General features: G+C 41.2%; 1 non-coding gene across 1 annotated transcript; it reads left to right on the top strand.

Moving 5' to 3' along the window:
* Positions 1 to 2,969: 2,969 nt before the first annotated feature.
* LOC141588858 (small nucleolar RNA R71) lies at positions 2,970 to 3,076 on the top strand. The gene has a single exon (XR_012519826.1). It is a non-coding gene; the product is annotated as a small nucleolar RNA R71 (small nucleolar RNA).
* The last annotated feature ends 22,119 nt before the right edge of the window (positions 3,077 to 25,195 follow it).

Below are 25,195 nucleotides of genomic sequence, written 5' to 3' on the forward strand. Positions count from 1 at the left end.
TCGTGCAAACGAATACAAACAAGGGTGAATTTAAGGGGCTTTTGAAAATTAATATGCAAACAATGAAATGTAGGAAGCGGATTTGGTGATTTGGGCAAGAAAATGGGGATTTGGGGGAGTTTAAATCGCAATTAGGGTTTTGTTAGACGAAAATTAGGATGAAATGAAAGTTAGAACAAGAACATAAGAGTTTAAGGCGAAAAACTCCCTGTACACTGTTCATTTCACTCGATCGAGTGGTTTTAAACCACTCGATCGAGGACTTCCATGGTCCAGCTGCTTGGTCGAGTAAACTTTTACTCGATCGACCAATCCCTTTTATTGCTTTACTCGATCGACCTGTAGGAGTGCTCGATCGACCAAATTTTCACTCGATCGAGTACAAAAAGTACTCGATCGAGGACTTTTCTCGCGTAAGATCTTGAATTTTCGTCTTTTCTTCCTTGGAATGCGTGAAAACTTCCCCAAACCTGCATAAAAACACACGCAAAAATTTCCCAATATACCAAATACGCATAAGAACAGTCTATAGTCTTACGTCTACGCTAAAAACTGTTTAAAACTAATTGTCCTAATTAAAACGCAATAAAACAAATTCAAAAGAAATTCAAAAATTATCTATTACAAAGTGTTACACGGGGCATTTCCCCGTTTAATTCCCAACAAATTTCAGTAGCCCCTCGGAGGGCTCCTGACTGGAGGACGTCATCTCAGCAACATTGACTGTCCTCTTCATCTTCCATGAGCATGAATTATCACTTGAAACGGTAGGAGGGGAGTAGTTCACATCCACGTAAGCGCGAACTTTCCTCGTCCTTGCTCCTTTATCACCAGCTTTAGCGTCATCATCTTCAATTTGATTGATAATAATTACACCATGTCCCTTGACAGCTCCTTCATTGCTCTCATCTGTACCTGCAGCAAGGAAAACAGACGAACTTTCCTCCTTTTTGCTCTCAGTCTGAGGCGGAGGGTTAACAATAGCAGCACGATTCTCCAAATTTTCATCTGGAGTGTCAATAATAGGATCAATAGAAGAGAGAGCATTGCAAGGCTGGGCTTGCATGGGAGCTCTCCGGAACTTAGACTGATGAAAAATCAGCTCCTCGTCCCCTACCTGAAAGGTCAAAGTCTTCCCCCTGACGTCTATAACTGCACGGGCAGTCGATAAAAATGGTCTCCCTAAAATGATAGGGGTGTGTGCATCTTCGGGGATGTCTAAGACAACAAAGTCAACGGGAATAAAGAACTTCCCTATCTGAACAGGTACGTCTTCTACTACACCTAGTGGCCGTGATAAACTACGGTCGGCCATCTGGACAGTCATGTTGGTACAACTCAGCTTTGTCAAACCAAATCTCTTAGCCAGATATAACGGTAGGACACTCACGCTAGCGCCTAAATCGCATAGCGCGTTATCAATCAAATGCATACCGATATGACACGGAATTGAAAAACTACTCGGGTCTGATTGCTTAGGGGGTAACTTATTTTGAAATAGGGTTGACCCCACCTCAGTCAAAGCTACGGTCTCACTATCATTAATACTCCTCTTACGCGATAAAATTTCTTTCATAAACTTTAAATAAGAGGGTACCTTAGTCAGCAACTCAGTGAACGGCACAGTGACTTCCAAGCTTTTCAGAAGTTCGACAAATTTGCCGAATTGTTGATTAGCTTTTGTATTCTGCAGCCTCCTCAGGAAAGGAACCGTGATAGGTATCTCGAGTCCCTTGTTTCTCGCTTCCAATGTATCTTCCGGTGCAAGTTCTGTATCCTTTGGACGCTTCTTGCCTCTCGAACGAGGTCTTTCTGGTGATATCTCGCTTAAACGAGCACTAGCAGGCTCTCGAATAAGCTTCCCGTCATCAATACTACTCGATCGACCAATTTCTTTACTCGATCGAGCAGTTCTTGCATCAATGTCAGTCGATCGAGTACAATTTCCACTCGATCGACCAACTCCACTTTGCTCTTCACTCGATCGACCAGAAAAACTGCTCGATCGACCTGTTTCTTCACCATTTCTACACGATCGACCTCCTGAAATCAGTCGATCGAGTACTTTCTTGGCTGACAGCTCGTTATTTCCGCCAAAGCACTGTTCATCATCAGTTTTAGCCATCCTCGGGTCTGATTTCAACACTTCTGGTCCCTCATAAGAAAGACCGCTTCTCAATTCTATCAGATTTACCGTCTCATGTGGATTCTTCTCATTTTGAGTCGGTAAATGACCCTGCTTCCTCGAGGATTGATTCGCGGCCAATTGGGCAACTTGAGTTTCAAGTGCCTTTATAGACGCGTCCTTCTGTTGATTTTGTTGATCACTCAGCTGCAACTGCTTTGTAATGGACTGCAACATAGACTTTATCTCACCTATTTCACTCACCCCACCGGAAGATGATGCACCATGGTTAGGAGGATTGAAAGACGGAGGCTTCTGATAGCCTTGTTGATTCTTGTGTGGAGGAATATACGGCTGCTGCTGGTTCGGAGGAACAGTGGGATTGAGCACATTCTGACTACTCCACCTCAAATTGGGATGGACGTTTGGCTCGTAATAAGTGTTGTTCTGCCTGTAATGTTGAAAGGCAGCACATTGCTCAAAAGGACTAGGACAATTCTCTGAAACATGTCCCTCGGCTCCACATCTTCTACAGACGAAAGGACCGTCTGAAACAGCATTTACCTGATACATCCCTCCTTTGGAAGCTCCTCCCAACTCACATTTGTCAAATCTCGCAGTAAGAGCTTCTAGTGCAGCTACAGAAGAGGATTCAGCAGCTCTTCTTTGATTGCCTCTGGAGTTCCCATACTCAGCCTTATGGGTGGCCAAATCATCAATGATCTTCCACCCCTTAGTCTCTCCCATGTTCTCAGCAAATCGGCCATTGGCTGCAGCATCCAAAATAGCTCTCTGATCGTCGTACAACCCATTATAGAACTGATTACAAAGACTCCACTTCTCGAACCCATGGTGCGGAATGGTTCGCACCAGCTTCTTGAAACGGACCCATGCTTCATGAAAGTTCTCATCAGGCCCCTGTTTAAAGCTCGTGATCTGAGCTCTAATGGCAATAGTCTTCGATGCAGAAAAGTACTTCTTGTAAAATGCTAAAGCCAGTGAATTCCAGTCTATTATCCCATGAGCAGCCCGGTCCAGATCCCTATACCACTCCCTTGCAGCATCACGGAGTGAGAAAATAAACATGGTTTCTTTTATCTGATCCGGGGTCACGCCAGCTGGTGGGGGTATGGAACAGCAATAATCGATAAAGGTTTCCATGTGCTTAGCTGCATCTTCAGTTGCAGCTCCCCCAAATTGGTTTCTCTCAACCAAATTGATATAGGACGACTTCGGCTCGAATTTTCTCGCGTCCCCTGGTAATACAAATCCCTTATAGAGATTCGCCGCTGTCGGCTCAGAGTGACTGGCAATAGTTGCTTCTTCAGCCATTTCTAGAAAGTCTGGAGAAGTGACTGTCTCAGCTGATGAATTGGAAACTGGAGATGAAGCTGGATCTTCCTCGAACTGCTCGTTCTCGTAAAAGCTTGACGGAGTACTCAGCTCTTCCTCTGTCGGTAATACCCTTTGTGATCGTCTCAACTCGCGCAAGGATTTCTCGATCTCAGGGTCAAACGGTAATAGTTCACCACCCTGTGACCTGCGCATAAGAAGAAACTACAAAAAGAATATAAGAAAAGTTTAAGGAACGGATGCCCCTTAAACTAAAAGAAAGACTAAAAATTAAAACAACAAATAATTTAAACAATTGCCTCCCCGGCAACGGCGCTAAAATTTGACACGGCTATCGCAACCCTATCAAAGATAAAACCTAACGGTCTCAACTAAAATGTAGCAGAGGCAGTCGAGTATCGAATCCACAGGGAGGTAATGTAATTATCAGCTGCCTAATTCTAGTCCTACAGTAACAATGGGGGGTTTGTTGAATTGATTCTAAACAACAAGATTTAGAGGAAAGAGAAATAAAAGTAGAGAGCAGTAAGACGAGATAAAAGGTTTAAACTATCAAGAGAGAAGGGACATGTCGGGAATTCGGTTTACTGCGGTAGTCCAGTGACTCAGTTGCAAATGATTCAGACGAACTAATGTGAGACGGATGTTGACAGGTCCTTTCGGTCCACTTTCTATCCTAAAATACCACTAACTTAACTTTCATCCTCATTAGGGTAGTCTACTGTTTATAGCAGGCCTATTTAGTCCAATCTTTCGATCCAGGATTAATTTTAGCCAGATTAAAGGGTGACATAGAAGCGTGCACTCAACTAAGTCGAATAAATACAATTAAATTGCTATAGTGACAGAGTCTCGTAATTAATTCGTCTAATTCATTCACTACATCGTTACATTTCTACCGCAGATCCCCTAATCCCAACATGAAAGGGGTTTAGCTACTCATATCGCTAACTAAACTAACAGCAATTAATTTTCCAGCAGTAAACATAATGAAATAACAATTAAATTGCATAAAAGTAAATTAGGGCAGAAACTAATTGTAACGAAAGCGAAGAATTAAAGCAATAAAAGATTAATTATTATTAAAGGAAGAGGAAGAATTACAATCAATACGAATCCGGCGTAAAGAACACAAATTCCAAGTGAAAGCAATCCCGAAATAAGTAACAGTAGAGAAGAATGAAGCAACGTACTAAGGGTTACAGTAGAAAGTTTTTATCGATGGAAAGCTAGATAAAAGATGTCCTTAAACTAGTTAACATAGGTTTAAATAGAAAAGCAAACAAAGTTAAGCGAAATAATTAACACACGGGCTGATTAAGCCCATTAACCATCGAAACCACTCGATCGAGTGGATTAAAACCACTCGATCGACCAAATCTTCAGCGAATTCTACTCGATCGACTGGAAAGCTGCTCGATCGAGTAACAGGTCTTTGTGCAGCTTAAGGATCGAGTGAAAAACCACTCGATCGACCATCAGAGGACGTGAAAACCACTCGATCGAGTGGTAAAACTCCTCGATCGAGTACTCCATCTTCATTTCAGCTCAAGTCCGCGTCTAAGTGCCTCGTAATACGTGCCACGACGCTTCCAAATGCAGTATCTCACTCTAGAAAAACCCGTCTCCTCTAAATGCATGCAAAAGGACGAAAAAGGGTACGATTCCACTACCTTCGCGTTCATTTCTACAAAATGGACAAAACGAACCAAAGTAGCCAATTCGGGGCAAAATACCATAAAAACAGTATGAAAATGCATAGAAATACGTGCTGAAATAGGCTAAAAAGACTATATAATAGGCACGTATCATACTTCTCGAGTGGCCTTGAGATTTCAAACAACCCTGACAAGGGGTGGACAATTCCTATCGCCCTATTCCCTTCGTTCAGCCACAGTCCATCATAACCCAAAATATACCCAATTTGACCTCATTTACGAAATCGTAGAGTATAAATCAAAGCTAGTCAGAAGTTGTGCCAACTTGGGCGAATAGTCTCTAGTCAAAAGAACTGACTCATAAGAATACTATAGTAGCTCTTGCCACGACCAGGCTTTATGAATTACTAGAACTCTATAAGCGGTCACTGCCCGACAGATTGTCCCATACAGTCTGTCTATGTGATCGACTAGTCATCCCATATGACTCTATGGCACTTGAACTTGCCATCAATCGCATCACACTCTAGTCACTTCGAGACGTCACCTCATATAAGTAACTAGGGGCGAATACCATGTCAATTGATGTGAACATAATTTGCGCATATTTAGTCCCCTAATTGAACCTATTTTGCATACTATTATAGCATTTTATGGCCATTTTATCCGTCAAAACCTTCCTATTTGCTTTTCTATCGCATTTCATATGTTTTGTAGAAAAGAAGATAATAAGGCGGAAATTCCCGTCTTTCGTGCATATTTGGAAGCTTATTGATGATATTAGATGGACTAGTATGAAGAGGAGGCAAGAATGATGACCAAAGATGTAGGAATAAAGTGTATGTAGAAGGATCAAAGGGTTAAAAGTAAGAATGACGAGAGGGAAGGCACTTCATGAAGAAAATGGCTCGGAACGCAAACCAAGAGTTGCTCCTTTGGCTCTGAAAATATGTTAGATGGAACGGCGTCGAAAAAACAAGCGATCTAGGCTTTTGAATCACTCCAATAGGAGTCCGGATGAGAAAATGACGTCCGTTTTACAATCCGAGGTCAAACAAAGAAGTGTTCAGAATCCGCCCGTCTTCGCGAGAATCCGCCCGTCTTCCCTAATCCGCCCGGATTGTCCCCAATCCGCCCGTCTTCCCCTAATCCGCCCGGATTGTCCCCAATCCGCCCGTCTTTTGGCTGGGAAAACAAGAAATTTCATGGAGGAGAATCCGCCCGATTCCCTACAATCCGCCCGGATTCCCCTTCCACAATCCGCCCGGATTCTCTTGAATCCGCTCGGATTCCATCGCCAGAATCCGCCCGTCCCGACCTTAATCCGCTCGGATTCCTTCACAGTATGATTTCGTCTTCTCCAAGCTTCAAAGAAAGACTCCCTTCCTCCGAAAAATACCGGAGTCTCCTTGCTCAAATCTCAAAAGTGTAATTACTAGTTTAGCCCTTAGTTAACCTAATGCATCCCACCTAATTTCTACTATAAATACCCCATCTTTGTAATTAATCAAATATGTGGTTTTTGGGTAGAAAATCCTTCTTTAGATTAGATTAGGAGTAGATTAGAATAGATTACTCTTTAATCTTTCCACAAATTACACATTAATCTCTCCTTAATTATTGTTCAAGTTTATTATTCAAGTTTATTATTGGGTAATTGAAGATTATTGGGTTATTATTGGGAGATTGACAACCTTCCATCAATTAATCAAGTTTCTTCTATTATTCTTTGCTTTATTATTTGGATCATCTCAAGTTGGTATAATTCTTTTACCCTTTTACTCTTTATTGTTTATTTCTTCATTCTATTATCATGTTTATACTTGTTGTGATGATTGACACCATTAATGACATGTTTCCCATGATAATGAGTGAGTAGTTTCTTTAGCTAGGATTAATGGGTAATTAAGGGAAACCAACATGGGATTGATTCATGCTTAATCTAATGTGTTTTCATAATCAAATTGCTTGCTTGTTGTGATGTCAACTTTATGCACATGTTATGTTTGATGAAATGCCAAGCCTATGAATCCTTGCATTTTTACCATCTCTTATCTACTCAACTTGACTCGTAAGATATAAACCAACTCGAGTCTTGTTAGACCATGCATAGAAGTTGATTAGGAGGAAAGTAAGTCGACTTGTAGGTGTTGTACAATCTAATCGATTCGGCTCCGGGACCCAACTCTTCCTAAGAACCGTAAGATATAACCCAACTCGGTTTCTCCACAACACTAATTGCTTGCAACTTTGTGAACATGTTTGTATGATCAACACCATGAATCCCCTATGACCCCATGATATCCTAGCACTCTTAATCAATTGTTTACATCTTTTCTTTTATTGTTTGTTCTACTACATTGCTTGCATTAGTTTAGATACAACTACAAACCCAACCAAATTGTGACACTAGCATAAATTGATATAGATAGACTTAGAACCCAAAGCACACCGTCCCATGGATCGACCTCGACTTACCGCTAACTAGTTGTATGTTGAGTATTATAAATGTGTTTGATTGAGACCCCCAACGACACTCTCATCAAAATGGCGCCGTTGCCGGGGACGGTGCTATGTGATTAAGTTCTTACTTGTTTGTCTATTTTAATTGTGCTTTCACCTTGAGGAACTTGTTCCTCAAGGATTGTTCTTACCGTTTTTGTGTAGTTTCCATTGCTTGTAGTTGTTAACTTGTCTCAACTATGATGATGACTCAAGACTTGACACATGGAGTATGTGGTAGATTCTTTGAGTATGACTATGGGTATGGGGAGTTTGAGGAGCAAGTCAACACAAACCTACCTTACTATTCATACAATGAAAATCCTAACCACTACCCCAATTTTTCCCACCAAAATCACCACACCCAATATCAACAACAACCACCTACCCAATACCCATTTCACAATGAATTTCAATTGCCACAATACAACCACTTTCACACTTACCCACAACAAAATGATGAACCCATTCAAAATGTGATTCTCCAAATGATGGGAGATCAACAAAACTTCTTCAAACAAATGCTAGAGGAAAGCCAAAATAGGGACAATGTTCTTCAAGGCATTGTTACCCAAGTTGAGGAGTTGGAGATTCAAATTGCCCAAAGAAAGGCGACCCAAGAAACCACCCCCCACCACTCCTTGGACATTGACCATGAATGTGAGTTTGAAGGAGTTACCTTTGATGAGAAGTGGGAAGAGCCAACCTCTTTGGGCTCTTGTGAGTATGAAAGTGTGGTATTTGATGATGAAGACATGAGGTTGAGTAAGCCAAATACTCTTAGCCTTTGTGAGTATGAGGGTGTGTCATTTGAAGTAGATGTTGAGGTGTTGGAGAATGAGTTGGTGAAGAAGAGTGAAGCCCCCATTTATGATTCTTATGGAGATAGCGACGATGACAAGCCTATGGAAGAAGCTTGTGCGGGATATGTGTCTTGCAATGAAGAAGAGGAATGGAGTTGTGAGATTGCCTTACTTGAGGAGCCCATCCTTGAGAAGTTTGAGGTATGCTTCCATGAAGAAGATGAATTCCTCTTTCCTATTGACCATGAAGACCTTTTCGCACCCACCATGGAACCTATGATTGTTGGAGATGATATGGTGGACCTTATCCAAAAGGTCAAAACATCATATAAAGGGTACTTGGTGGAGAAGCTCAAGAACAAAATTTCAAATGAACGTGCTTGTGGAGGTTTGGCAACCACAATCTCAACTCCTAAGGTATCCGATCATCAATGTCATGACAATTCTCCTTCCACCTTGGAAGGATTGAAAAATCAAAATGCTATCATCATCACCAAAAGTGAAAGAGAAGGTAGTGAATGGAAGTCTCCGGGCAACCATAAGTCATACTTCTTACCTTATGATGACAAGAATCATGGGCTAATTGGTTTGAAGCATCGTGAACATTCAAGTGCCAAGAAGAGGAAGAAAACAAGAGTGAATGATAAAATTCCTTGGCCAAGCTTCGTCTTGAAGTTAAGCAACCCATACTTATGCTTATTTGGAGCTTGTTCACAAGCTTTTGATCTTCTACTAAGAGCCTTGAGCTCTATGGACAAGAACCTTTACAATTTGAACATAGTTTGGTGGAGTCCTACCTCAAACCACCATTTGTAAGATATCCTTTCCTTTCACTTTGCATTACATTTCCACTTGCATTTAGTTATATACATATACATTAAGCTTGCATTTGTATTATATTTCATATTGCATTTGCATTAGTTAGTTCATATAGTATAGTTGCATTGTATATATCTCACATGATTCATGTAGATAGTTGCATATAGACTAGAATTCATGCATAGTCACTAATGACCAATCCTATTCTTTTCTACACTAGAGATAGTGTTTAAATCGGTTTGGGGAGGTTTGATCATAAGTGACCATAGTTTAAATCATGCATCATATAGTATAGTTTAGATTGCATTCATTTGTTATATATGTCATATAGAATTGCATTTAGTTAGAGCATGCATTCATTCATATCATATCATTGCATTTGTACTTCAATTTCAAATAAATCCAAAAAATCCAAAAACATGTTTTCCTTTTTATTCCTACTCCTACATGTACATTGAGGACAATGTCCAAAATAAAGTGGGGGATGGGAATTTATATTCCAAAAATGATAAAAATTGAAAAAATTTCGAAAAAACCCAAAAATATGTCTTTTAATTTCATAAAATCAAAAACCATAAAAATTTGAAAATTTCAAAAACCCAAAAACATGTTCATTTCCTTTGTAGTGTAGTCTTGTATATATTGTTTTGTATATATCGTGTTTGTCATCCTTTTTCACATTGATTGACTATGCCACATCCGAGACATGAGGATATTGAAGACCGCATGGTATGATCTTTCCAATCTCCTTTTTCCTCTTTATGTTAATGACTATGTGGCTTTATTTTGATTGATGCGGTATAACAATGTGAACTTAGGACTTGCATTTAGATTATATGGCATATTAGTTGGTAGAATAATTTGCATTAGGATGTATATATGCTAGTTGCATCATGGCATGTAGTTTGCATGTTAGAAAAAATTTTGCGAAACCGTCTACTTGGGAAGCTTGACAAGTGTATATAGGCCCTAGTAGATGCTTTTTGTTCTTAAGACTTTGCTTGTTAGAATGCTTGTAAAACACCCTAGGATGTGTCATGCTAGTATCCTTTGACCCATGGTTTAAGGCCTAGTCAAGAGTACCTTGTGGTGTGATAACTCCTTGGCTACCATTTATTCCAAGGTGACCCTTGAAACCATGCATCCATCATCCATGTTCTACCACATTTTTGTCATCAAAGGGAATGGGCACAAAAAGAAATCAATTTGAGTTCAAAGAAATGAAAAGTGAAAGAAAGTTTGCAAAAATGCATCAAATGAAAAGAGGAGCAAAAATAGACTCCTAAAGCTTCAAAAATAAGGCACCCTCCCTACATATGGGGTGACTTTGAAAATATTCAAAAAGAAATGCAAAAAGTTGTCAAGTATTGAAATGACAAAAATCAAAAAGAAATGGCAAAGAAAGTGTTCTCAAATGTCAAATGCCACAAGAAATTGGGGGGAAAACAAAAACAAAAGCAAACTCCCAAAGTGAAACTCAAATATCTATTGATCCCTTTTATCCATCATATCCATTTTTGTGCATGGTAGAGAGGGGACGACCTTTCTTCTTGTCTAGGCAAGAGGGGGAATTCCGCGATCCTCCAGTGTTTCTAACACCATAGGGAGTCTACTCTTGACAAAAGCATTTAACGATTGAGGACAAAGGTACCCTAGCTTGACACAACTTGGAGGTGATTTATTGGTATCCTTATAGGCTTAGTAGTTTGAATAAATTGCATCTATGAAGGAGTGTGTACCCTTGAATTGCTTCCCTTGTAGATAATTTCCGCCACTTAGATGAGGAAAGTGGCTATTCTTTTGTAGATGCATCCATTACTTGATTTTGTGTGCTTAATGCTTGGATGTGTCGCCATTTTGGCAAGACCCACCTTGCCTTGCAAGAAGGCATCCTACCTCATGGTTGTCTTGTTGTGAGTTGAAGGGGCGGAGTGAGACCCGCTAATTGTCTCATATCGGCTATGTTATTAGGTTAGTTTAAATAAAGGTCTAGTTTTAGTCACCTCTTTACTCGGGACGAGTAAAGGTTCGGTTTGGGGATATTTGATGTGAACATTATTTGCGCACATTTAGTCCCCTAATTGAACCTATTTTGCATACTATTATAGCATTTTATGGCCATTTTATCCGTCAAAACCTTCCTATTTGCTTTTCTATCGCATTTCATATGTTTTGTAGAAAAGAAGATAATAAGGCGGAAATTCCCGTCTTTCGTGCATATTTGGAAGCTTATTGATGATATTAGATGGACTAGTATGAAGAGGAGGCAAGAATGATGACCAAAGATGTAGGAATAAAGTGTATGTAGAAGGATCAAAGGGTTAAAAGTAAGAATGACGAGAGGGAAGGCACTTCATGAAGAAAATGGCTCGGAACGCAAACCAAGAGTTGCTCCTTTGGCTCTGAAAATATGTTAGATGGAACGGCGTCGAAAAAACAAACGATCTAGGCTTTTGAATCACTCCAATAGGAGTCCGGATGAAAAAATGACGTCCGTTTTACAATCCGAGGTCAAACAAAGAAGCGTTCAGAATCCGCCCGTCTTCGCAGAATCCGCCCGTCTTCCCCTAATCCGCCCGGATTGTCCCCAATCCGCCCGTCTTCCCCTAATCCGCCCGGATTGTCCCCAATCCGCCCGTCTTCTGGCTGGGAAAAACAAGAAATTTCACTGGAGGAGAATCCGCCCGGATTCCCTACATTCCGCCCGGATTCCCCTTCCACAATCCGCCCGGATTCTCTTGAATCCGCTCGGATTCCATCGCCAGAATCCGCCCGTCCCGACCTTAATCCGCTCGGATTACTTCACAGCATGATTTCGTCTTCTCCAAGCTTCAAAGAAAGACTCCCTTCCTCCGAAAAATACCGGAGTCTCCTTGCTCAAATCTCAAAAGTGTAATTACTAGTTTAGCCCTTAGTTAACCTAGTGCATCCCACCTAATTTCTACTATAAATACCCCATCTTTGTAATTAATAAAATATGTGGTTTTTGGGTAGAAAATCCTTCTTTAGATTAGATTAGGAGTAGATTAGAATAGATTACTCTTTAATCTTTCCACAAATTACACATTAATCTCTCCTTAATTATTGTTCAAGTTTATTATTCAAGTTTATTATTGGGTAATTGAAGATTATTGGATTATTATTGGGAGATTGACAACCTTCCATCAATTAATCAAGTTTCTTCTATTATTCTTTGCTTTATTATTTGGATCATCTCAAGTTGGTATAATTCTTTTACCCTTTTACTCTTTATTGTTTATTTCTTCATTCTATTATCATGTTTATACTTGTTGTGATGATTGACACCATTAATGACATGTTTCCCATGATAATGAGTGAGTAGTTTCTTTAGCTAGGATTAATGGGTAATTAAGGGAAACCAACATGGGATTGATTCATGCTTAATCTAATGTGTTTTCATAATCAAATTGCTTGCTTGTTGTGATGTCAACTTTATGCACATGTTATGTTTGATGAAATGCCAAGCCTATGAATCCTTGCATTTTTACCATCTCTTATCTACTCAACTTGACTCGTTAGATATAAACCAACTCGAGTCTTGTTAGACCATGCATAGAAGTTGATTAGGAGGAAAGTAAGTCGACTTGTAGGTGTTGTACAATCTAATCGATTCGGCTCCGAGACCCAACTCTTCCTAAGAACCGTAAGATATAACCCAACTCGGTTTCTCCACAACACTAATTGCTTGCAACTTTGTGAACATGTTTGTATGATCAACACCATGAATCCCCTATGACCCCATGATATCCTAGCACTCTTAATCAATTGTTTACATCTTTTCTTTTATTGTTTGTTCTACTACATTGCTTGCATTAGTTTAGATACAACTACAAACCCAACCAAATTGTGACACTAGCATAAATTGATATAGATAGACTTAGAACCCAAAGCACACCGTCCCATGGATCGACCTCGACTTACCGCTAACTAGTTGTATGTTGAGTATTATAAATGTGTTTGATTGAGAGCCCCAACGACACTCTCATCATCAATCCAGTTCACTTTAATGGGGTTTAATTTGTCTCTACAACACATTTGGATACGACAAGGTAGCGGGTGAGTTTAATAAAACTCAAACGATAAATGTGATTATCACATATGAATAGTCAATACACTATTACTACTTCATATCCTATAATCTTTAGTGTATTATTAACACTAGTGTAAATGCAATAAAAGCTTTGAAAATGGATATACCCGATATCCATATATTCCAACTTTATCAATTGCTATTTCCTTCAATTCGATGTTATCTCGAATAACATGAATTTATATGTCTAGACTTCTTACTAGACTTGGGCTCTTTAACTTAAAAGATGCTCCCACTGTTATCACATAACTTGTGACAAAATCATTTGTAGAAGGATTCACCCTTAATCCATACATTGACGATTTTATCACAATTTACTTGGATTCCTTTTGTAAAATTTGCAATGCGCGAAACTAAAACACCTTTCTTAGTTTCTTAATCCTTTGTCAATAACATTAGCTTAGGATTTCATCAAATCCTTTTAAGCTTGGAAACTAAAGTTGGTGCAACCCTTCAACACCTTAACTTAGTTTATCATCCAAACATGTGTACAAGTCATCAATTGTACTTTAAGGCTTTCACAAGCCCATCTTATGAATTAACTTATTATTGACTCATAATGTACCTAGCATATGGTACATCACAGCACGTGCGTCTGTTGGCATACATAATCGTTCTAATGGCGGAAACATTAGTAATCGATTTCATGTAATCAACAACTTAATGGGTTCAATGAACGACTATGATTCCATCATAGTAATTCCACTTTCATCATCATGAATAAACCATTTAACTTTGTTGTTTGTACAACAGATGTGAAATATCTTATCCTCATAAGACTCTCAACTCTATGCCAATATTCTCTCTCATATTTGGTAATCTAAAGTATATTGCACCTTTTCCTTGTCTCCCAATCACTCTTGCCAGAAGAGAGAATTGGTACATTATTCTCAATAAGTAATATGTTATCAACATATAAGACATGGAGAACCCATTCTAGCTCCCACTTAACTTCATGTATAATCTTGATTCTTCAATCATGTGAATGAACTCATCCACTATTATCACATGAACGAAAAGTATAATCCTTTAATGCTAGCTTAAGTCCATCTTGTGATCACTTAAGATAGCTACGCATAATATGTTAGGATTCGTAGATCTTCATCTAAGGTTTTGTGTTTCAAACACTTTCTTCTCTAAATTCCCATTTTAGAAAAGCGAATTTTAATCTTATTTGCCATTCTTCATTAAAATGAAAAGCGGCAATTCCTAACACAATTAATCTTGATCAACATCTTCATGTAAATCTTATGCATTTATGTATTCTAAAGCTCTATTTACTTTTGAGGAGACCCTCGCCTTAAAGTAAATCTACTCTTGAGTAACAATTTTCGGATTGTAATGCTTCGTCTCGTATGTAACAAGGTCATGATACTATCACTTTCACAAAGTAATATTTTTTTAACAATAAGACATGTGCGATAAACTCCCACTTAACTATGCTCTCAATCTATCTTCATAGACTATAGTTCAATACAAACTCCCACTCTATAATTCTATTACTTTCACAAAGTAACATTTCAACTATAAGAGATGTTTGTGACGATACAATCTTCTCCCACTCTATCTCTCAGAAATACATCTAATTTCTTGAGAGAGAGCTTTGTGAGGCACAAACATATATTTAACGTAGTATTAGGAGTTTTCCAAGACTATATATTAGCTTTCAAAAGGCCATCCTAACATGGCAGCTTGATAATATGCGAGTCTTATCCATGTCATCTGTTTAATAGACTCTCTATTCTAGGTATCTCCTGGTTGACCATTCGTTTAGAATAATATGTCCATATGGTATCGTAAATTCCCTACTTGATGAGTTCAAAAACTCATTACAACTTTATAATTGATCTTTACATAAGTAAGTTGTTACTTTTGGTAATGATGACATAAGGAGAATCAAATTCATAGCTTATGGACATATAATGATCCCATCATCATAATAGTCTATTTGATCAATTTAAGTTGTTTATCTAATGTTTCTCCACGCAAGTAATTTATGATGATGATTTTAGAACAAACAACATAATAAAACGAGTGATTTGGGTTGAAAACAAAATCACCAATATCCAAAATACAACCCGTGTTTAAAGGATACAAGCCAATTTCCAAGTCACACAAGGAAATCAAAATAGTTCTAAAAACATGAATTACATCATAAAATTAAAGACAAAGCAAATAAAAGTCAAGCTTCCATTGATCCATCATCACGGTCGGCTACTCTAGCTTCCCTCATGATCCTCTAGGCTTGCTTCTCCTTGCCTTTATCCTTGCTAGGAGGAGGCCGTATTTACAATAAAAAGGCTAATCATCACAACTTGTATCACATACTAATTGAGATTGAAACATAAAAGATAGGAATAGTTATATACCTACTGGAATAACCTTTCCAGCTTTGATGTCGCCAAGGTATTTGGAACAATTTCTTTTCCAATGTCCAACACCACAACAATAGTGGCACTTGTCCCCGGAGGGGGCACTGTACTTGGGCTTGGAGGAGCTTGCTTCATAAGTCTTAGCTATGTTCCCGTTGGGAGTTCGCTTCTTTCCCTTTTTCCCGCTCTTCTTGAAAGTTTGTTTGCTCTTATGATTGACATTGAGCACATCTTTGGTGGTGCTAACACTTAGCCCCATGTCCCTTTCGGCTTGCACAAGCATTTTGTGCAACTCATCAAGAGAAAATTTCTTATCTTGCATATTAAAATTCACCCGGAATTGAACATATGCTTTGATTTTGCTGAGGGAATGAAGAATTCAATCAATTCCGAGTTCATTGGGAATTTCCACCATATGCATTTTCAAGGTCTCAACATGCTCCATCAACTTGAGCACATGTGGGCTCACCTTTTGGCCCTCTTTGATGTTAAGATCAAAGAATGTGGAAGCCGCCTCATATTGAATGACCCTAGGAGCTCGTGAAAACATGTTCACAAGCTTCATGTAGATCTCATGAGCGGTGCTAATCTTTATAGCACTTCGTTGGAGTTCGGCCTCCATAGCAAAGATCAACACATTTTTGATCGCGACCGACTCCTTTTGGTATACCTCATAGGTTTGCCTAGCGGCGGGGGTGGACCTAGCATTAGGTTCGGTGGGAGATGCCTCGGTAAGGTAACGAAGCTTGTCGTCACCTTGCGCGGCCAAGCGAAGTTGCGCGTCCCAATCGGCGAAATTAGACCCATTCTTTTCTAACTTACATCGATCCATGAAGGATCGAAGCCATGACACATTGGTAAGCGTGGTGGAACTAGTGGATGCGGACGTGATTGGAGTTGCCATTGCGGTTGATTAAACAAATTTGACTACAAATAGGAAATGAAGGAATTAATTATCATCTATCGTTTTAATAATACTCGTAAATTTAACTACAAGCATTGCATTTATATAGTGACCTCCACCCAACTACATAAATGATTCCGAGATCCAAATTCATATCAACTCGGGCACGGTGAGCCGATTCATCCCTTATTAATATAACTCGGTGGATTAACTCTTTAATCGATTCTACTTTTAGAACTCTCGGTCGATAAAAATTACTCTAATTCTCATCTTTAGCCCGGAACACATGTGACTACGGTCAACAATACTTCCGTTGAGCTCAATCCAAATTTCGATGTAATAACATTTTACTACCCCACTTCGCCAACGTAACAAGGTTTGTATTACGGTGAAGCCGAATTAACTCCCTTATGAAATTGGTACTTCATGGGTTTCTACTATTTGGTAAGGCTTTTTCTCAATTTGTAATATGTGAGAGGTCTTGTCAATTTATTATCTATCACGTTTTAAGTGAACTAAAGCGGTGAACTACGATAATTATAATTGACACGGTCGATGACTCGATATGATATGCATGTGTTGTTATGGCGATTTGGCAATGCATGCAACATATTAAAAGAAATGCAAAGCAATAAATAAAATTCCTAGTATGGCCTTCCTAAAATAGAAAATCAAATAATCTATTACATATTCGGAAACCAACTCCTTTTGTCCCTTGAATCTTCAAGTGGCACTCCTCCCAAGACATCATCTTCGTCGGATCACCTTTCCGAATGGCACCGTCTTTGAAGATGCTCCATAATTACAAATAATAATAAAAATACAAAGCTATTCCTATTATACATTTGTAAAATGGAAAAACTAATGAAATAAAAATAAAAGTGATACGAGATCACATTAAATTACAACCGAATCAATATTCCCTTTCATTACGGGTAATATCGATTAAACTAAGGACATACTAAGATAAAATTACATAATTCAAAATTATATAAATAAAAGACATTCAACAATTGAAATATGCAACATTATAATATGTATCTATCATGCCAAATGATGTGCCAAATCGCCCTATTTAACTTATGTCGTACATATAACCCGGTTTTATGGAAATGCGTGATAATAACCTTTTAAAATCACTAATTAACACTTAAATCATATCTAAGCTCAAGTTAATTATCCTAACACTTTTCAGGACTCAAAAATTAGTCATCACTCAATTTTTGACAATAATTCAACTTGATTTAATTTTATGCTCATTTTTTACCTTAAAATCATTATTTATATGAAATAAATCCAAATTAAATTATAAAAATTTCAAAATTTGAATTTTAAATTTTTGAACATTCTGGAAAAATTCCATGACACTCATAATGTCAAAAAAAACATGGTTAAAATTTTCGAATTAATTTTGAGAAAATATAGTTGCATTTTATCGGTTTTATCTCATAAAATACATAAAGTATCCGAAAATTAATACAATAATTTTAACAACTTTAGATCTAATTTGTGGGATATTAATGAAACTTAAAATAATTTTCTCAAGCCATGCAATACGTTTTAGCTAATTTTTGCTAAAATAGTCACTATTTATGTCATTTTTACTCAAAAATCCATAAATCATGCTAAAAGAGATCATAAAATCTACAAATTTACATACTCTCTGTAAATTATGCATGTGACATCATATTAAAATATCATGGCTTAATTCGAAATTTAACTAATTTTAACCATTTTACCTCTTTTAATCCATTTTTATCTCATAAAAATCATAAATCATGCAATATTAATCAAATTAACTCGACTTTTTACACACAACTTGTAAAATATGCATGTGAGGTCATATAAAATTTCCAAGGTCAGAAACTTAGTTTAACTATTTTTAGCATTTTAAATCCCATTTTAGTCATAAAAATGTAATAAAATCACTAAAACTCATTAAAATGAGCAATAAATTTCCATAAATTATAAAAATAACCTAAAAACATTTTAGGACCAGAATATATAACATGCATGATGATTTCGTGGCTTATACTTATAAATCACAAATTTTTAGTTTTATATGTTAACCTTTTAACTCGGAGAAACAATAACCGATTATGCATGCAACATCCTTATGCTCTGATACCACTTGTTAGGTTCATATACCTATTATTAGACTCCTCTAATAGTGAAATAATTAACTTGTTAATTATTTGTTCTTTAGATCTAGTGCATGCATAACAAAATGAAAGATTTATAAGAAAAACAATGTTCCTCACATTGATATTAGGTTCGAAATTATGGGCACAAGTAAGGTCACCTTCCTTCACTTGTTCTTGAGCTAAGTATGATGGATGATCCTCCTAAGACTCCAAGTATAGAAGCCACTCCAATAAATTGCACCCAAGATTAATCCCAAAAATTCCTACTAATATTAACTAGATATGTAGTAGAAATATATCCTTAATAATACTAATATTCTTGTATTACTACCTCTAGTAATAGATTGGAGAGTATTAGTATTGTAGAGAGTTTGTTGCAATAGCATATGAGGAAAAATAGAGAGATAAACAACACAAGCACACACACATTAGAAAAATGAGCAAATGATGCTCTCTTATTAAGGCCAAAACCGGTGGCCTCTCCCATGTAGGGAATCTTGTGCTTTTGTTTTTTACTCTATTGTTTAGTGTAGGTAGAGTGTAGGAAGCCTAGGTGTAAGATGTAGCATGTAAAGGCTAGTGTGATATGTCACAATCACACAATAACCAACATCAACATAAGACAAAAGAGCATCTCTTGTGCTCTTAATATGGCCGAAAATTTGGACCATTTTTGGTCCATTTTTGCCTTTTGTCATTTGTCCCACAAATGCTTATAAGTCATATGTTTAACTATCTTACATATTTAATTATTAAGGTAATCATTTAACACTTAAATATTACTGTTCCGGGTATAATTTCCGGAGCAGTTATTAGTTACCACCCTTGACTTGTTGAATAATGTCTTGAGCTGAATCCTTCTTGCTCCTATCGTCCCACTCGGCCTCTCCTGCAACAATGAACGAACTGAGGGCTTGGCTGTGTGCCAAGCGTACTCACTCCGACGCTCAAGTCAGTAAACTTAAAGGATTAAGCTGTGTTACTTGGCTAGATGCGTATTGTAGAGAGATAAGGGAGATATTACCAGATGAATAGTGTATTTAGGTTATAATTGTGAGATGCTTTCCTCAATGAAGGTTGAGGAGTATTTATAGACTTTCACCTTTTGTCACGTAGTGGCCAAGTGGCCAAGTGGCTAGCAGGTGGAAAGATCGATCTACCCCTCACCGAGGGACCTATGGCGAGCCGGCGGACAATGTTGACTCGCCGCCGAGGGGTCTTGGATATGAGTACGCGGATGTGTGTCCCGGGCGGCGAGGTTGTCACGCCGAGACCCGTGTGGTGAGCCGATGGGATGCATCGGCTAGTCTATCTAAGTCGTTGACTTCTTTGTGGATATCTTTGACCTTGCTCGGTGTGTTGACTTGGTCAGCGGTGCAGAATATGCCCCATCAATTTGCCCCAGCGTAGTCTATGCCGTGGTATGGGCTCCGATGTACGTTGAGCATGTATTCTGCACAAGTAATTTTTAGAAATTTTCGCAGACGGCTTCTTCTTGTGCATCGGCGTGGCTCTTGCTAGGCCGTGCCGTATACCATATCCTAGGCCGTGCCGTATACCATATCCCCCCTCCACATGGATGCGTAAAGGGCACTCGATGTGGAAAAGAATATGACGCTGGCCGTGACCAAGGCTGAGAGTGCTTAGGTTGATTTTGATTGCCCCGGCCGGTGCTTCCTAGCTTGGTTGATCGGTGGCGGCGGAGACCAGATACCTAGGAATTTGTTGAGGAAGATGAATAGTTGAAGGGATGTGAACGGGCGTGTTGAAGACGCTTGGTCACTGTTGCATTGATTGACGTTTAACTGTTGCGACGATTGACATTCCGTGGTTGCATGCTCGACACGTGTTTGCTCGTTGATTGGCTGTTGCTTCATGGGTCGTGCTCGATTGGCCCTTCATTGTGGGCTTTTTCCTATAAATAGGGCGGTTTATCGTGATTTTGGTCACTAATTTCATTTTCTCAAATTTTCTTCAAAATTTTCGTCTTGCTAAACTGAAGGGCTTCTTTTTTTCTTCCAATCTTCGGAGTTTTTGATCCGGCTAGCACTTTTTCCTTTGAAGGTAAACAAACGAATTTTTCTTTTCTTTGCTAGTAATTTGTTGTGAACATGTCTTCTCGCCGATCTTTGGACCTAGTGGGCCTGTGTCGGAGGGTCCTAGGTCTCCTTCTCCCGAGGTTGATCCTCGATTCGGAGGAATGGGAGGATGAAGATTCTTGTGGTGATTTTGGTGATGATTTTGGTGAGGAGGAGGAAAGGCCTCGTCCTAATGAGAGGCAGTACGTCATGGATCACGGTGATGCCTGTAAGGTTCGCCTTGACCGTGTTTGGTCCCATAAGCTTGCCGGTTGTTGGTGAAAACTTTTCGAGGGCCATTTTTTCTTCGGTAGTGGATACGAAATTGTCATCCCTGGGAGGGTCGGTCCGTCTGTTGTCCTCCGCTGTGCCACACCGTGTGTACATGCGGCATTTGGAGTATGGTCTCCGGTTTCCTCTGAATGGGTATGTTATGGCCATAATTAAGGCTATGAACGTTGCCGTTGCCCAACTGCACCCGTTGGCCATGAGAACCATAATCGGCTTGCCTGGCTTTGTCTCTTCAAGGGAGAGGCTCCGACGGTGAATTTATTCCGTCGACTTCATTATCTGAAACCATCAATCTCTGGCCGTGTCGGATGGTACAGCGTGCAAACGGAGCAAGGTTACGTCTCTGTTGACAAGCTCTCTTCTTGCAAGGTGGCGGGTGGTCGGTGGGTGTACGTTAAGGTCCGGACGACTATCGCCGCCTGCCCGCTCCTTCCAAAGACCAGGTTAATTTGCGGTGTGAGACTAGGGCGGAGCATGACAGATGGGTCACCGGAAACATCTCGAAAATGGATGCAGCAGGGTCCATCTGAAGGAGGATGAGAGGTTGGCGATGAGGCTCTTCGAGGTGGACAAGAGTGGGGTGCCGAAAAGATGGATTCCCCCGACGCAGATCATTCTTCAGGATGAGCCGCTTTGCTATGTCGGCCTCATACGGCCCGGCGCAGGTGAGTGGGGTCGGTGTGAGGCCCGTCACCGCTCTCAATGCTCCTTTTTTCTCGGGTTTCGATTTATTTCCTCTTCTTGATTCTTTGTTTCTTTTTGAGACCACTTTGGACCGGACCTATCGAGGATCTTCTTCGGAGAATGGGGTCGCATAAAGACAAAACCGTTGCTAACTTGCATCCCAAGGCTCTGGCCCATGATCGCAGGACGTCGCCGAATGACCTTATGGAACAGCGGCTGAAGGGCTTGAGCAAGGAGGAGGCGCAGGCCCGGGTGGTGAGCGGCGTAGTGTGTCGGACGCGGAAAACGGCGTCGAAACCGGTTTCAACTCCCGTCCTCTCCCCTAAGAAGGTGGAGATTGTTGATATTCCTGATGAGGGGGACTCTGATGCAGAGGGATCTCCCCTTATCTCGTAGGGAGGAAAAGGACGGCTTCTGCTGCTGGCAAGGAAGTGCCTTCTCCGGCCAAGAAGGCCAGACATGGTATCCGTCTATCCTGTGGCTTAAACTTAGCCGTGCCATTAGGTGTTCCTGATAAGTCAGTTGATACTGATGCTTTAATTGAATTTTTGCAGATCAGTCGCAGTCGGCCATCGCTCACGTTGGGCGGCAGGCGGTGGGCTTCTCTGCGCAGGCTCGCGATCAGGGCGCCACCGTCAATTCTTCATCCCAGAAGGTTTCCTTCTCCCGCCCCAGCTGGTGGCCAAAACCCACCGCCGTTCCTCCCCCAGAAGGCTTCCGTCTCCCGGCTTATAGAGGAAGGCACGAAGGCGATTAGGAGCCGGCGAGGTGGAACGTGGCTACGGGGCTCGCCTCAAGGAGCGGGGAGAGGGTCATTGCTCGAGCATTTGTTTCGAGTGTAATGCCACTAAGCAGGTGGCTACGTCGGCGAAGCTGAATCTCCTTAATGAGCAGAAGCTCAGGGGAGATGCTGAGAAGGCGCTCTTGGCTGAGCGAAAGCTCCGGGAGGACGCCGAAAAGGGAGTCCTTGCTGAGAGAGCTAAGGCCGAGGCTGCGGCGACCGAAGCTGCGAAGTTCTTTGGAGGAATGTAGCCTTGCTCGAGCGTGCCGACCTCTGTCTCCAGCAGAGGGATCAACACGAGGGCATGTCTAAGGCCCAGCCGAGCCGATTCGTGGCAAAGAGGCCATCATCAAGCGAAGGAGGCGGACGTCGATATGCTCCAAACCGTCATGCTCCCCAAACTGTGCGCCGAGTTCCGGACTTGGCCGAAGATCTTTGTCGGGGAAGTTATCGGGGAGCTTTTCCCTCTTGATGGCTCCTTCCGTGGGACGGGTTCGACGTCTTTCGCTTGATGACGAGTCGCGGCTAAGGAGAAAGCGCGGTGGAGGCGGCCAAAGAGGCGCAAAGCGAAGATGGAGGGGAGGCGGCGCGGAGAAAGCGGCTCTTCGAGAGGGCTAGAGTGGCTAAGGAAGAGGCCGAAAGGATGAGGGCACCGAGGATGCCGAGGCAAGGCCGAGGTCGCTAGAGAAGTCATTGGGTTGCTCATCGGGAAGATGCGTCGCCGATATCGATGGCAGCGGCAGCAGCAGGCCTAGGAGAGCAAGTTTCTGCAGATCTGTTTCTTACTCCTCACTAACATGTCCGCTTGATGAGAACAAGTTTGGTGATCGATTTCGATTGTCCGTGGGCCAATTACTCGGCTCATCCTTCCCGCTTATCTCTTGGTATAATCGTAGCTTTTGCTTTTTGTACAACTTTTAGTAGGTTGTGTCTCGGATTATCCCCGCGGGGACGGCCGTCGTCTGTATTCTTCTCACTTGTAAATCTTGTAACTTATCTTCTAATAATAATTCGTTTCTTTCGCCTGCGGCCTGGCCGTGGTCTTTATCTCATCTCTGTCAGAGTTGTCTTCCTGTATTCTTAATTGAGCGCCCTTTTTGTTTCGCCTCGGCTTGGCGGCCGTTTTGAGTGCGTATCTCAACCTGTGTTTCAACGCTTCCAAGACACTTTGAATGTTTTTGCGAGTGTAACGTGCGATGGCTCTTGTTGGATTGACCGGGGAAGCCGGCGTTGGTTCTTAATAGCGTGTTACGTGGCGTCTACCACTTGGAGTGACTGCGACGGCGTCTACCTCTTGGGGTGACTGCCGTGGCGTCTACTACTGGGGGTGCTAGCTGACAATGTTGTAGTTCTTCATAACGATTGCCGCTCTTGTCGGTATGATGTGTGAGGTGAGCGTACGTTTCTTGATAGCGTGTTACGTGGCGTCTACCACTTGGAGTGAGGCTGCGGCGGCGTCTACCTCTTGGGGTATTTTGCCGTGGCGTCTACTACTTGGGGTGGCGACGGCAGCCTTTGTAGTTCTTCATAACGATGCCGCTCTTGTCGGTATGACAGTGTGAGCGGCGTACGTTTCTTGATAGCGTGTTACGTGGCGTCTACCACTTGGAGTGACTGCGACGAGTCTACCTCTTGGGGTGATGCCGTGGCGTCTACTACTTGGGGTGGCTGCGGCGGCGCTGTATTTCTTCGCAACGATGCCGCTCTTGTCGGTATGACGGTGTGAGCGGCGTCGGTTTCTTGATAGCGTGTTACGTGGCGTCTACCACTTGGAGTGGCTGCGTGAGTCTACCTCTTGGGGTGGCTGCCGTGGCGTCTACTACTTGGGGTGACTGCGACAGCGGCAATGTTGTAGTTCTTCATAACGCCGCCGCTCTTGTCGGTATGACGGTGTGAGCCGGCGTACATTTCTTGATAGCGTGTTACGTGGCGTCTACCACTTGGAGTAGTACTGCGACGGAGTCTACCTCTTGGGGTATTTGCTAGTAGCGTCTACTACTTGGGGTGACTGCGACAGTTTGTATTTCTTCGCAACGATGCCGCTCTTGTCGGTATGACAAAGTGTGAGCCGGCGTCGGTTTCTTGATAGCGTGTTACGTGGCGTCTACCACTTGGAGTGAGCTGCGACGAGTCTACCTCTTGGGGTGCTGCTAGTGGCGTCCACTACTTGGGGTGGCTGCGACGTGTTGTAGTTCTTCATAACGACTGCCGCTCTTGTCGGTATGACAGTGTGAGCCGGCGTCTGTTTCTTGATAGCGTGTTACGTGGCGTCTACCACTTGGAGTGACTGCGACGGCGCTTTATTTCTTCGCAACGACTGCCGCTCTTGTCGGTATGACAGTGTGAGCCGGCGTCGGTTTCTTGATAGCGTGTTACGTGGCGTCTACCACTTGGAGTGACTGCGACGGAGTCTACCTCTTGGGGTGACTGCCGTGGCGTCTACTACTTGGGGTGACTGCGACGGCGCTGTAGTTCTTCATAACGACTGCCGCTCTTGTCGGTATGACAGTGTGAGCCGGCGTCTGTTTCTTGATAGCGTGTTACGTGGCGTCTACCACTTGGAGTGATGC

The sequence above is a fragment of the Silene latifolia genome, chromosome 6 (assembly GCF_048544455.1).
Source record: "Silene latifolia isolate original U9 population chromosome 6, ASM4854445v1, whole genome shotgun sequence".
Taxonomy (NCBI): Eukaryota; Viridiplantae; Streptophyta; class Magnoliopsida; order Caryophyllales; family Caryophyllaceae; genus Silene; species Silene latifolia.